This window comes from Pipistrellus kuhlii, unplaced genomic scaffold (assembly GCF_014108245.1).
Source record: "Pipistrellus kuhlii isolate mPipKuh1 unplaced genomic scaffold, mPipKuh1.p scaffold_m20_p_28, whole genome shotgun sequence".
Lineage (NCBI taxonomy): Eukaryota > Metazoa > Chordata > Mammalia > Chiroptera > Vespertilionidae > Pipistrellus > Pipistrellus kuhlii.
This window is the reverse complement of record NW_023425527.1, coordinates 2574510-2585848: the sequence shown is the minus strand read 5'-3', so window position 1 is coordinate 2585848 and position 11339 is coordinate 2574510.

Sequence of the window (11339 nt, the reverse complement as noted above, 5' to 3'; positions counted from 1 at the left end):
ACCTGCGTGCGCCCCGCCGGAGCCCTGGACCCACGGCCCAGCACGTGCGATTCCACGTGAGCCCCCACGGGCGCGCAGACGGGGAGTGCGCACGCGCCTGCAGCGGGAAAAGTAGGTCAGACTCCTCCCCCCTCCTCTCACGTGACCGCTCCCCTCAGCTACCCCGGCGCCTCTCCCCTCTCCGCCTCTCCGCTGGGCGCAGCTGGGATGCGCTCTGCAGCCAACGTGACGGGCCGGGGCGGGCCGGTCCTCGAGCGCCCGGCGCTCGCGAGGATTCGCCGGTTCTCCTCCCCGCAGAGCGCCGCGCTGCGAGGTCGGGCGGGCAGAAGGGAGCGCGGCGCGGAGGGCGTGGAGCTGGAGGTGAATGGGAGGAAAGACTCCAAATCCCTGTCTGGGCACCGCTGAGCCCACTTCCCTGCTTTCTGAAGCCACGCTGCCTGAAGGAGGGGAGCGCGGGGTCCCTCTGTGACCGAACCACACCGATCGCTGGCAGCCCCATTTGTCTATGGTGTAACTCAGACATTCTGGAAGCAAACTTGTGAAAGAATGTTAATGGTTCCTGGAGCTTTGCAGGGATGTTGGGCAGGCCCATTTCTCATCTCCTTCCACCCCAGCACTCCCCCTAGAAAGCTTTTAAGCATATTTCTCACCTTCCCCAACAGATTCTGGAGATGCTGGTGGTGGGTGTCAATGAGGCAGGGTAGGGTGAAGGGAATGGAAGGCAACTCTGAATCAACTGAAGCCTGAGGGTTTTGTTGCATGGATAATTTTAGTTCTTGTCCTTCCCCTTCTGAGTTTTAACTTTTTGCACAAACAACATTGCCTCAATGAGTTGCGATCCAGTGAGAGGACTGACAAGCAAAATCAATGGGTTATGATGCACTTAGAGGCCTGGTGCACAAAATCCTTGCATGGGTAGGGTCCCTAGGCCTGGTCAGCGAACAGGGCCAATCTGTGGGGAGACCTGCACCCCCCCACCATCTCCACTGGTGGTTGTCTCCCTCTGTGGAGTGACCCTGCAGGATGATTGGGCTCACACACACATACACACTGGCACCCACCTTGGCTGGCCAGAGGCCTGCTGGCTAGGGGAAGCTCCTGCATTGAGCATCTGCACCCTGGTGGTCAGTGCACATCATAGAAAACAGTTGTTCCACCTGTCATTCCACCATTTGGTCAATTTACATATTAGGCTTTTATTATATAGGACTAGACCTGGTGCACAAAATTTGTGCACTGGGTGGGGGTGGGGGGCAGGGTCCCTCAGCCCTTCCTGCCACCCTGCAATCTCTTGCACTCTGGGAGCCCTTGGGGGATGTCTGACTGATGGCTTAGGCCATCAGTCGGACATCTTAGCGCTGCCACCACTACTGCGCTTACCAGCTGTGAACCCAGCTTCTGGCTGAACAGCGCTCCTTTGGTAGTGCACTGGCCACCAGGGGGCATCTCCTGCATTGAGTGTCTGCTCCCTGGTGGTCAGTGTGCGTCCTAGTGACCAGTAGTTCTGCCGTTCGGTTGATTTGCATATCAGCCTTTTATTATATAGGATGGGTTACCAGCCCTTTCATAGCAGTGTGTCCATGTGTTATGTAATCACAACGGAGTTGGCAATGGGACAGCCAAGTGCAGGAGTGGGTACCCTGAGTCCTGAAAGCTAAGTGGGAGTTAGCTGGCAGAAAAGTAAGGCCGAGGGAGTGGGAAAGTGTTCCAAACAAAGGGAAGTGCTAGCAGTTACATAATATTTCCCTCAAAGAGTCCTTTACTATAATTGTCTTAGCGGTGCATATCATTGGACTGTATACTGTTCCCATTCATGTTATTCTAAGCCAGTCTTTAGCAAATGTACTTTTGCATAATGCTTTCCCCCTCTACTTTAAGTTAAATTCCAGAAGTGGGGTTGCTATGTAAAAGATACAAATATTTTGTAACTTTTGATAAAATATTGTAAACTATTCTCCAAAAAAAAGTTGTACTAGTTTGTACCAAGGTGGCATTTAAATATTTACCATTCAGGCAGTAAGTAGTCCATTATTTTTTAAAATATCTTTTTATTGATTTCAGAGAAGAAGGGAGAGAGGGAGAGAGATAGAAACAGCAATGATGAGAGAGAATCAGTGATCGGCTGCCTCCTGCATGCCCCCTACTGGAGATCAAGCCCACAACCCAGGAGTGTGCCCTTGACCAGAATTAAACCCAGGATCCTCCAGTCCACAGGCTGACACTCTCTATCCACTGAGCCAAACCACCTAGGCCAGTAGTCCAAATCAATGAAACCCAATAAGATTAACACTTGATTTGCTAGAAATGCTGTAAATCATAATACAGCATTTCTGATTTTGGGGTCTTGGGATAAAATTCTAATTGAATTCGAGTTTGAAACACAGAAACTGTCAGATCAATGCACTTAATCCTTACAGGGAGCCACCTGGCCTGTCCATGGGGGGCAGGAGGGAGAATAGGAGTGAGATGATGTAAAGCGGTACCACGTGCCTGTCTCTGGTTGCACCTTTCTTACTGTGAACCAAGGGCAACAGAGAAAGAAACTCCACACAAGCCAGGCCGGCCTAAGCCCAGCCGTTCCCACACCTCTGCCTAAATGTCACAGCAGCGGCAGCATCAGGCCAGAGTGGGACCTGAGGCCACTGGAACCTGCAGGAGGAAGGCTGGTCATGTGTTTGGGACCAGAGCTCCAGAAACTGACAAGTTTCCCAACTCAGTGTCTGCTGGCATCTACTGTATACCTTCCAGGAGAAAGCAATGCTGTGATGTTCAAAAGGACATTTAAGCTGGTGGAAAAGCAAAACACAAACACACACAAAGCCTCATAGACACAGGCAACAACAGTTATGGTGATTACCAGAGGGAAAGGGGAGTGGGGGAGGTAGAGGGAGGTATAGAGGGTGAAGTGGGTAAATGGTGATGGAAGGAGACTTTACTTGGGGTGGTGAACACAATACAATATGCAGGTGATGTATTATAGAATGGTACGCCTGAAGCCTATATATTGTACAATAATTTAATAAACCAATATCACCCCCAAAATCCACTTTTCAAAAGGGACATTTGGGAAAGTGGTAATTTAGGTAATGTATATGGACAATGGTAATTTAGGTAATGTATATGGACAATAATCTAGGCAATGTATATTTTTATTTTTATTTTTATTTTTTGCCTTTGCTAAGCTAGGTCGTTAAGGGAAACTGCAGCCTGGTGCAGTGATACTTTTGCAGAGACGTGGCTGTAGTTCATACTGTGGTTGTTTTCCTCACACCCATTGTGCACGCTCTGTAGGGAATGACCTACTGCTTTAGCCGCCTGGATGTGACGTGGGGCTTGCTTCCCCTCAATTTCAGGGGTTGTCCTTAATTAAAGTAACAAGTCAGGGTAGTTCCATTGTCTTTTTATTAAAAGAGTTGATTCAGCCAAAGCACTTAGAAGAGTATCTGGCTCATGTTTAGTGCTCAATGAACATTTACTGTTGTGATTACCAGTGTAACAATGAGTGGTTCACTCAGAGGAAGCCTGGCCTTGTCTCCATGGTTACATGATGCTATTCTTTCTCCTCGTATGGGGTGAAGAAGCATGTGGAATTATTGGTGCCCTCTCTCCACCTTGAGGGGAGCTCACAGTTCTGAGGCTAGATGTTTGAGATCAAGGTGTTGGCAAGGTGTTTTTTTTCCCCCGAGACCTCTCTCCTTGGCTTGTAGCTAGCCATCTTCCATGTTCTCACGCAGTCTTCTCTCTCTGTGTCTGTGTCTTAATTTCCTCTTCTTAAAAGGACAGGTCTCATAATGGATTAGGGATCACCCTTGTTTTAACTAAATTACCCTTTTTAAGACCCCATTTCCAAATACAGTCACATTCTGAGACACCCCAGGCCATGACTTCATAATATAAAATTGAGAGAAGAGGCATGCAACTCAGCCCAGAACATCCAACACATTAAGATATCATGTAGATTATTTAAAATTTGACCTCTACTCTTTTTATAGTTCTCTTCTCCAGAGTTTTGTTTAGGGGTGTGTGTGTGTGTGTGTGTGTGTGTGTGTGTGTGTATGTGTGTGTGGAGTCTGGGTAAGGGAGGGGAACTGAGGTTGCAAGAGCATCCCTCTAAGTATAGATCCAGAAAAACAACATGCAACGAAACCCAGCTAAGTCTACTCTTAAATATTTGTCCTTAGATAACAATTTGCATTGATGACAGGAAGGCAAATGAAAAGGCAGTTTTGGTGGTTTTACTCTTTGTGATGATGGGCAACTTTTCTAAAGAATCTGTTTCAGGCTAAACTCTCTCTCTTCTTTGTTTCTCCCTTAACACTTCTTAGCTAGACCTTTAAGTTTGTTTTTTTTGTTTGGTTTTGTGTGTGTTTGTGGGGGGGGGGGTGTGTTGTTTTTTTTTAATATGTTGATACTTATTTCAGAAAGAGGAAGGGAGAGGGAGAGAGAGATAGAAACATCAGTAATGAGAGACAATCATTGATTGGCTGCCTCCTGCATGCCCTCTGCTGGGGATCGAGCCCACAACCTGCTTATGTGCCCTAACCAGAAATCGAACCATGACTTCCTGGCTTATGGGTCGACACTCAACCACAAGCTAAGTAATTCATAAAAATTTACCTATTTTGGTTATTATTTCTAAAACCAGGCATAATGTTTTTCTGTAGGACTAATGTGCTCTAAACAACTACAAAGCCTTGTGTGGCATTGGCAATAGATGGAGAGCAATATTAGCTATCAATGTTCTTCGTTAAATCTCTGAGGTTCAGTCTGGTATGACAGCAGTAGAAAAACAAAGGTGTGATACCATGGACCCTCCAGGAGGCCTGATGTAAGAAAATTGAATTTCCTTGCTGAACTGCAAGTTCCAGCCTTCCACTCCTTCAGACTCGCATCTCCGTGGCTGCCTATGAAATCTGTTCTCCTTGTGCTCCAGTGAAGACCATTCAAGGAGAGAAAGACACTCAAAACATAGAGAAACCAAGAGTTTCCTGAGTCCTCCAGAAGTCCCGCTCTTGAAGGAGGAATGAGTAAGCCTTCTGGAGTCCAACAGACCTGACTCAGTCCCCCAGCTCCTTTTGCTGCAACTGGTCTACCTGCATTGTGACTCTGTCGCCTCACCTTGGAGCCTCAGTGCTCTTCATCTGCACTGTGGCCAAAGCCACAGGCACAAGATAGGGCTGCTGTGAGGATCAGAGTAAAGATGATGTTTATAGCTTGACCGGCATGGCTCAGTGGTTGAACATCGACCTATGAACCAGGAGATCATGGTTCGATTCCCAGTCAGGGCACATGCCCAGGTTTCAACTTGACCCAGTGTGGGGCATGCAGGAGGCAACCCATCAATGATTCTCCTCTCCCTCCTTCCTTTCTGAAATATATATATATTTAAATTTTTATATATATACACAAATACACTAACATACAGTGGTGTCTATAAAATGCTTGACACCTTCATGTGATTCCTGGCATCATCGGCATTATTTTCTTAAGGGGGAAAAAAAAATAGATGCAAATAAGCAAGAATGCTTATAGTTCTCCATAGTTTCCTGTGATTGATAGGAATTCCAAAGGAATCAGACTAAACTTGGAAGCTCAGGTTTGCCTGTTGGTGAACGGGATGCCAGCTCGGAAGTGGCCGCTTACCTACAGGGGAAGCGCCCAGTGCACACAAACACTAAGGCGCGGGTGGCACTCCCCCAGCGAACCAGAGGAGCCCTAAGCTCCCGTTGAGCTCAAAGGAGCAGCAGCAGTAGCTTCCCTTGCAAACTGGTGAAAGCCCTCTCGGGCTGAGTTGCTGCGGCAATCTGGCAGTCCTTTTCAGTACGGGGAGGTGGGTTCAAACAGGATCTGCAGTATTTACAAGCTCTCATATTCTTGCAGGACCTAAGCTTAGTGATACAAAGCAGGTGGCTGTAAACTCTACTCTAGTTGTTATTGGAGAAGGGAGGAAAATTGAGACCTTTATAAAAAGCATTAACCCATTCAAGTCCTGAGCTTGCTTGGGGCAAATTCTTGCATGGACCAGAGTGTTCAGCAAAGTGGAAGCAGGAGGGAGGGAGGGAGGGAGGGAGGGAGGGAGGGAGGGAGGGAGGGAAGGAAGGAAGGAAGGAAGGAAGGAAGGAAGGAAGGAAGGAAGGAAGGAAGGGAGGAAGGGGAAGGGGAGGGGGAGGAAGGAAGGGGAAGGGCGGAGAAGAGAGGAAAGGAAAGGAGAAGGAAAAGGGAAGGAAAGGGGGAAAAGGGAAGGAAGGGGGAAGGGAAGGGAAGGGAAGGAAAGGGAAGGAAAGGGAAAGGGAAAGGGAAAGGGAAAGGGACAAAAAAGTGACCCAACACCCCTCCCTTTTTAAGTGTCAGTGCCCTTTGGGGTAAGTTGTTTTAAAGGAGAACATATATTCAGAGAAGTCCACCTATTGTGTTCAGCTCAATAAATTTTAACTATGTGGAGATCTGTATTTAACTAGCATCCAGATCAAGAAACCAACCATGACTCCAAGCCCGGAATCTCCCATCACATCTCGTTCCATCCATCCATCCATCCACCCTCATCTTAGGCTGAAGCTGGCCTCCAGCAGCTCGTGAGTGATGGTGGCCAAATTTTGAGGAATTCGTGAGCTGGTTGTTACACAGCGCTATTAAAATTAAGTCTGGCTGCCCAGCCGGCATGGCTCAGTGGCTGAGCACCGACCTGTGGACCAGGAGGTCACTGTTTGATTCCCAGTCAGGGCATATGCTTGGGTTGTGGGCTCCATCCCAAGTGTGGGACATGCAGGAGACAGCCCCACACTTGATTCTCTCTCATTATTGACCTTTCTATCTCTCTCTCCCTCTCCCTCCCTCTCTGAAATCACTAAAAATAAAAAATAAAAATAAAAGTGCCCAGAACATAGCTCACTAAATATTGGTTGAAAAGCTAAGTAAGCCCTAACCGTTTTGGGCTAGGTGAACAGAGCTTCACCTTCAGACTGAAGGGTCCCAGGTTTGATTCTGGTCAAGGGCATGTACCTTGGTTGTGGGCACATCCCCAGTGGGGAGTGTGCAGGAGGCAGCTGATCGATGCTTCTCTCTCATCAATGTTTCTAACTCTCTATTCCTCTCCCTTACTCTCTGTGAAAAAAATCAATAAAATACATATATAATATTAAAAGCGAAGTAAATATTGACTAGACTAGGAAGGTTCAAGGAGAGTGGAAATCAAATGTAGTTGGCCATGTGAAGTCCTTTTAGTCCTGCGTTTTCAGGTCACCTTAGCTGTATATGTGAGTGAGGTTCTGGAAAGATCACTAGGCACACAAAAAATGGTAATAAGTACTCAGCATTCACCACTTCCTACTACTCGACTACATCGTGCTACTATCAATATTTATGCTCTTGAGGTCATTTCCATCTACTGTATCTGTCTGGTGGAAATGCTACACAATGTTTTGCTACAGCACAACTTTTCCCAACTCCGCATTAAGTAACATGCTGTTAGTAGCTTGAAATTGGCCAAGTAGGAGTATTTACAGCAGGGAAATCAGCCAGTACCGCAAATCATGACTCTCCTTCCTGTAGAGCCCATTGTTGAACATTTATGAGCACTGCTCCCCAGCGTAGACACTACTAAACCAGCTTCTAAACCCAAAGGACAGATTCTTTGGGATTGGATCGCTGTGGCCCCACCCACACTGTGTTTGTGAGACTCATCCGGGTCCCAGTGTAGAGGGGAGAATGAATAGCAGGGGTACAAGGATGGGAGAGGCGGACACCAACAAAGAGGGACCTTTGGCCAGATTTTGCTTTCGGGATAATATCTGAGAATGGAGTTAGGAAGTGGAGGCGGAGCTTTGGGATGGAGCCCAGGGTGATTGGGCCCAATCCTGATGTCAGAAAGGGTCACAGCTTTGGGAGAGTTCTAGGGCCCTCAGTGCTGTGGTGGAGGGAAGGGATTGAGGACTGTTTGGAAGGATAAAAATGCTTAAGGAGGGGCACCAGCTAAAGGATTTGTAACCGATAGTTAGAGGATTAGGTTTGCAGGAAATGAATGTATGGTAGAGGAGACAGGCTTGTAGACAAGGCAGATTGTAGCCATGAAATTAAGACGCCCTACTTTTTCAGAAAAAGCAGGTATTATTGTAGATCCCTGGTTTCAAAGACTTCTTTGGTTTGAAACAGGATGGGGAAGGTGACTAACACTCAGGAAGAGAAAGGGGAGTCTTATCTCCATGATAAAATTATGGTGATAAGATACAGGGAGGAGAAAACCGGGAAAGGGGTATAGAAAGGAAGGGCTGGTTTTTTTGTTGTTGTTTTTCCCCAAGGTGCAATATGCAGCAATATTCTGAATGAGTTGAAAGAAGAGGAGGTACTTCCATTCTTTTGTGTTTGTTCAATCATGTTCCAAGCAGTAGGCTCGGTGCGTTTGATGAAGAGGCCATGGTGCGTTTGATGAAGAGGTCATGTCCGAGCCTAGAGCTTAGCTTTGACAGTCCACGTCTTATTTGAGGGGCGGGGAGGGAGAAGATGAGACATTCAGGAGGCGGGCGGGATGGGGGCATGCACAATATAGAGCAGAGGCTAAAGCCGTCCTCTGCCTTCCCGCTCACCTCGCCACAGCAATGGGGAAGGAAAGATGTGCTCTGCTGGGCGGAGCTCATTCTCCTTTTTTTTTTTTTTGCTTGTCTCCAAGACCTGAGACTGACAGCCACCGTCAGTCAGTGTCATGGCCATGGGGCTGCTATAGCACTGGAATGGTCAGCCACAGCACGACCACAGGTTGAGAAGCGCTACTGTAGAGCCTAAACCATCGGAAAACACAGATATTTACATTACGATTCATTAACAATAGCAAAATTACAATTAGGAAGTAGCAACGAAAATAATTTTATGGTTGGGGGGTCACCACAACATGAGGAACTGTATTAAAGGGTCAGGGATTAGAAAGGTTGAGAACCACAGCTCTAGACCAGTGGTTGGCAAACTGCGGCAGCCACACGCAGCTCTTTGGCCCCTTGAGTGTTTAGCAAAGGCCAGCTTAGGAGTGCCCTAATTAAGTTAATAACAATGTACCTACCTATAGAGTTTAAGTTTAAAAATGTGGCTCTCAAAAGAAATCTCAGTCATTGTACTGTTGATATTTGACTAATGAGTTTGCCGACCACTGGTCTGGACCCTCAAAAGCAGTGTGGCCCTGCTGACACCTTGACCTCAGACTTCTGGCCTCCAGACTGTGAGAGAAGAGTTTCTGTTGCTTTCAGACACCGCATTTGTGATCATTTGTTAGGGCAGCCCAGGAAACTGTACCCTTTGTGAAGACGGCAGAGATCAGCCTGGCCAGCATGGCTCAGAGATCCAAGTTCAATTCCTGGTCAGGGCACATGCCCAGGTGGGTAATGGAAGAGGCATTGGATCAGTGACTCTCTCTCATCCTTGATGTTTCTCTCTCTCCTCTCTTCCTCTCTGAAATCAATAAAAAAGAATACATATTTTAAAAAATATATTTTATTGATTTTTTACAGAGAGGAAGGGAGAGAGATAGAGAGCTAGAAACATCGATGAGAGAGAAACATCGACCAGCTGTCTCTTGCACACCCCCCACTGGGGATGTGCCCGCAACCAAGGTACATGCCCGTGACCGGAATCAAACCCGGGACCTTTCAGGCCGCAGACCGACGCTCTACCACTGAGCCAAACCGGTTTCAGCAGAATACATATATTTTTAAAAGGCAGAAATTAGACCCTACCCTGGACTACCAAATGAGAATTCCCAGCAGCAGGCCCAGGCATCCACATCTTAACGAACTCCTCTAAACTTTGCTCAAGTTTGACAACTACTGGTAAAGAACAACCGAGTATGGCTTCGTCTTTCGGGACTGAAATGGCCCAATGTTTCAAGATTCTTTTAAAAAACAAAATAAAGGAAATCCCATAGGCTGTCTGCCATTTTCTTTGCAAAGAGTCCGGGCTTATTAGGCCATGATACGAGATACCCAGATTACTGGTTATTGGAGACTTATAATCTCTTAAGCATCGACTGGGTAGCAACTGGAGACATGGTGACGGGTCTAAAAACAAGGTGACAGGTCTCATTGGACAGGAACCCTCTCTGATTCAGCGTGCGAGGAAACTAACAAGGAAGGGGTCCTGAATGGCCAAGGGTGAGTCTGGGCGGGTAAGCGGAAACCACCCAGGAGGTAATGGAGAATCTGGGAAGCCTTGATAAGGAGCAGGATTAACCCGCAGATTTGGATAAAAGCTGACACGCAGAGGAGGAAGCACCAAGCTACTGATCTGTGACCGATATCGTTCACTCCCTCAAAGGTAGGCAGGAAAGAACAGTTGAAATGTGAGAGTTGAGAAAATGATGCTTAGGCAATCTGATCAACACCTGTATTATTTTTTAAATACATTTTTATTGATTTCAGAGAGGAAGGGAGAGGGAGAGAGAGATAGAAACATCAGTGATGAGAGAGAATCATAGATCAGCTGCCTCCTGCAAGCCTTAACTGGGGACTGAACACTCAACCACTGAGCCACACCAGCCGGGCTGATTGGCACCTTTAGGTGACCCAAACAGATGACTCTGAATTTTGGTGCAGCCCCCATGAAATCTATACAGTCACACCTTCAAAAACTGTCCAAGGTCCTCTGTGCAGTGAGTAAAGTCTTAGGCACCCTGAGGACCATCCAGAGGGAAGAACCACATGCCAGGCCACAGTGGGAGGTGTGGATAGGAAAGCAAAAGTTTCAGGCGCACAAAGGGGACTGACATTTTCTGAGGGTGTCAGGGAGGCGTCAGCTGAGCCGAGCCTCAATGGTTCAGACAGGCATTTATCACATGAGTAAAGGGAGTGAGCATGAAATGTGAGAGCATGCAAACTCATGTTTATTGAGCTACTACTTTGTGCCAAGCACTAGCGTAAGCCCTTTATGTGTATGCATGCATTTAAGCCTTACCTGTGAGGTTCATACAGTTACTCTTCTCATTGTATAGTTGAGGAAACTGAGGCACCAAGAAGCCAAGTGACTTGCCCAAAGTCACCCAGGTGGTAGGTGGTAGAGCCAGGCTGTGAGCTATAGGCAGCTGCCATCGGAACACTGCCTTTTGCTGGTGGGATGGGGAAGAGGTGGAGGGAGGTATTGGGGCTGGAGCCATAAGTGGGTGGATTGGTGCTCAGCCGGGAGGGGTCATCTACTGCATGAGAACGTGGGTTTTATGTTCCATTTCATGAGGAAACACGAAGACTCCTAAGCAAGAAGATAAAATAGAATCAGTTCTATCTATTTATCTATCTATCTATCTATCTATCTATCTATTTTTATTGATTTCAGAGAGGAAGGGAGAGGGAGAGAGAGAAACATCACTG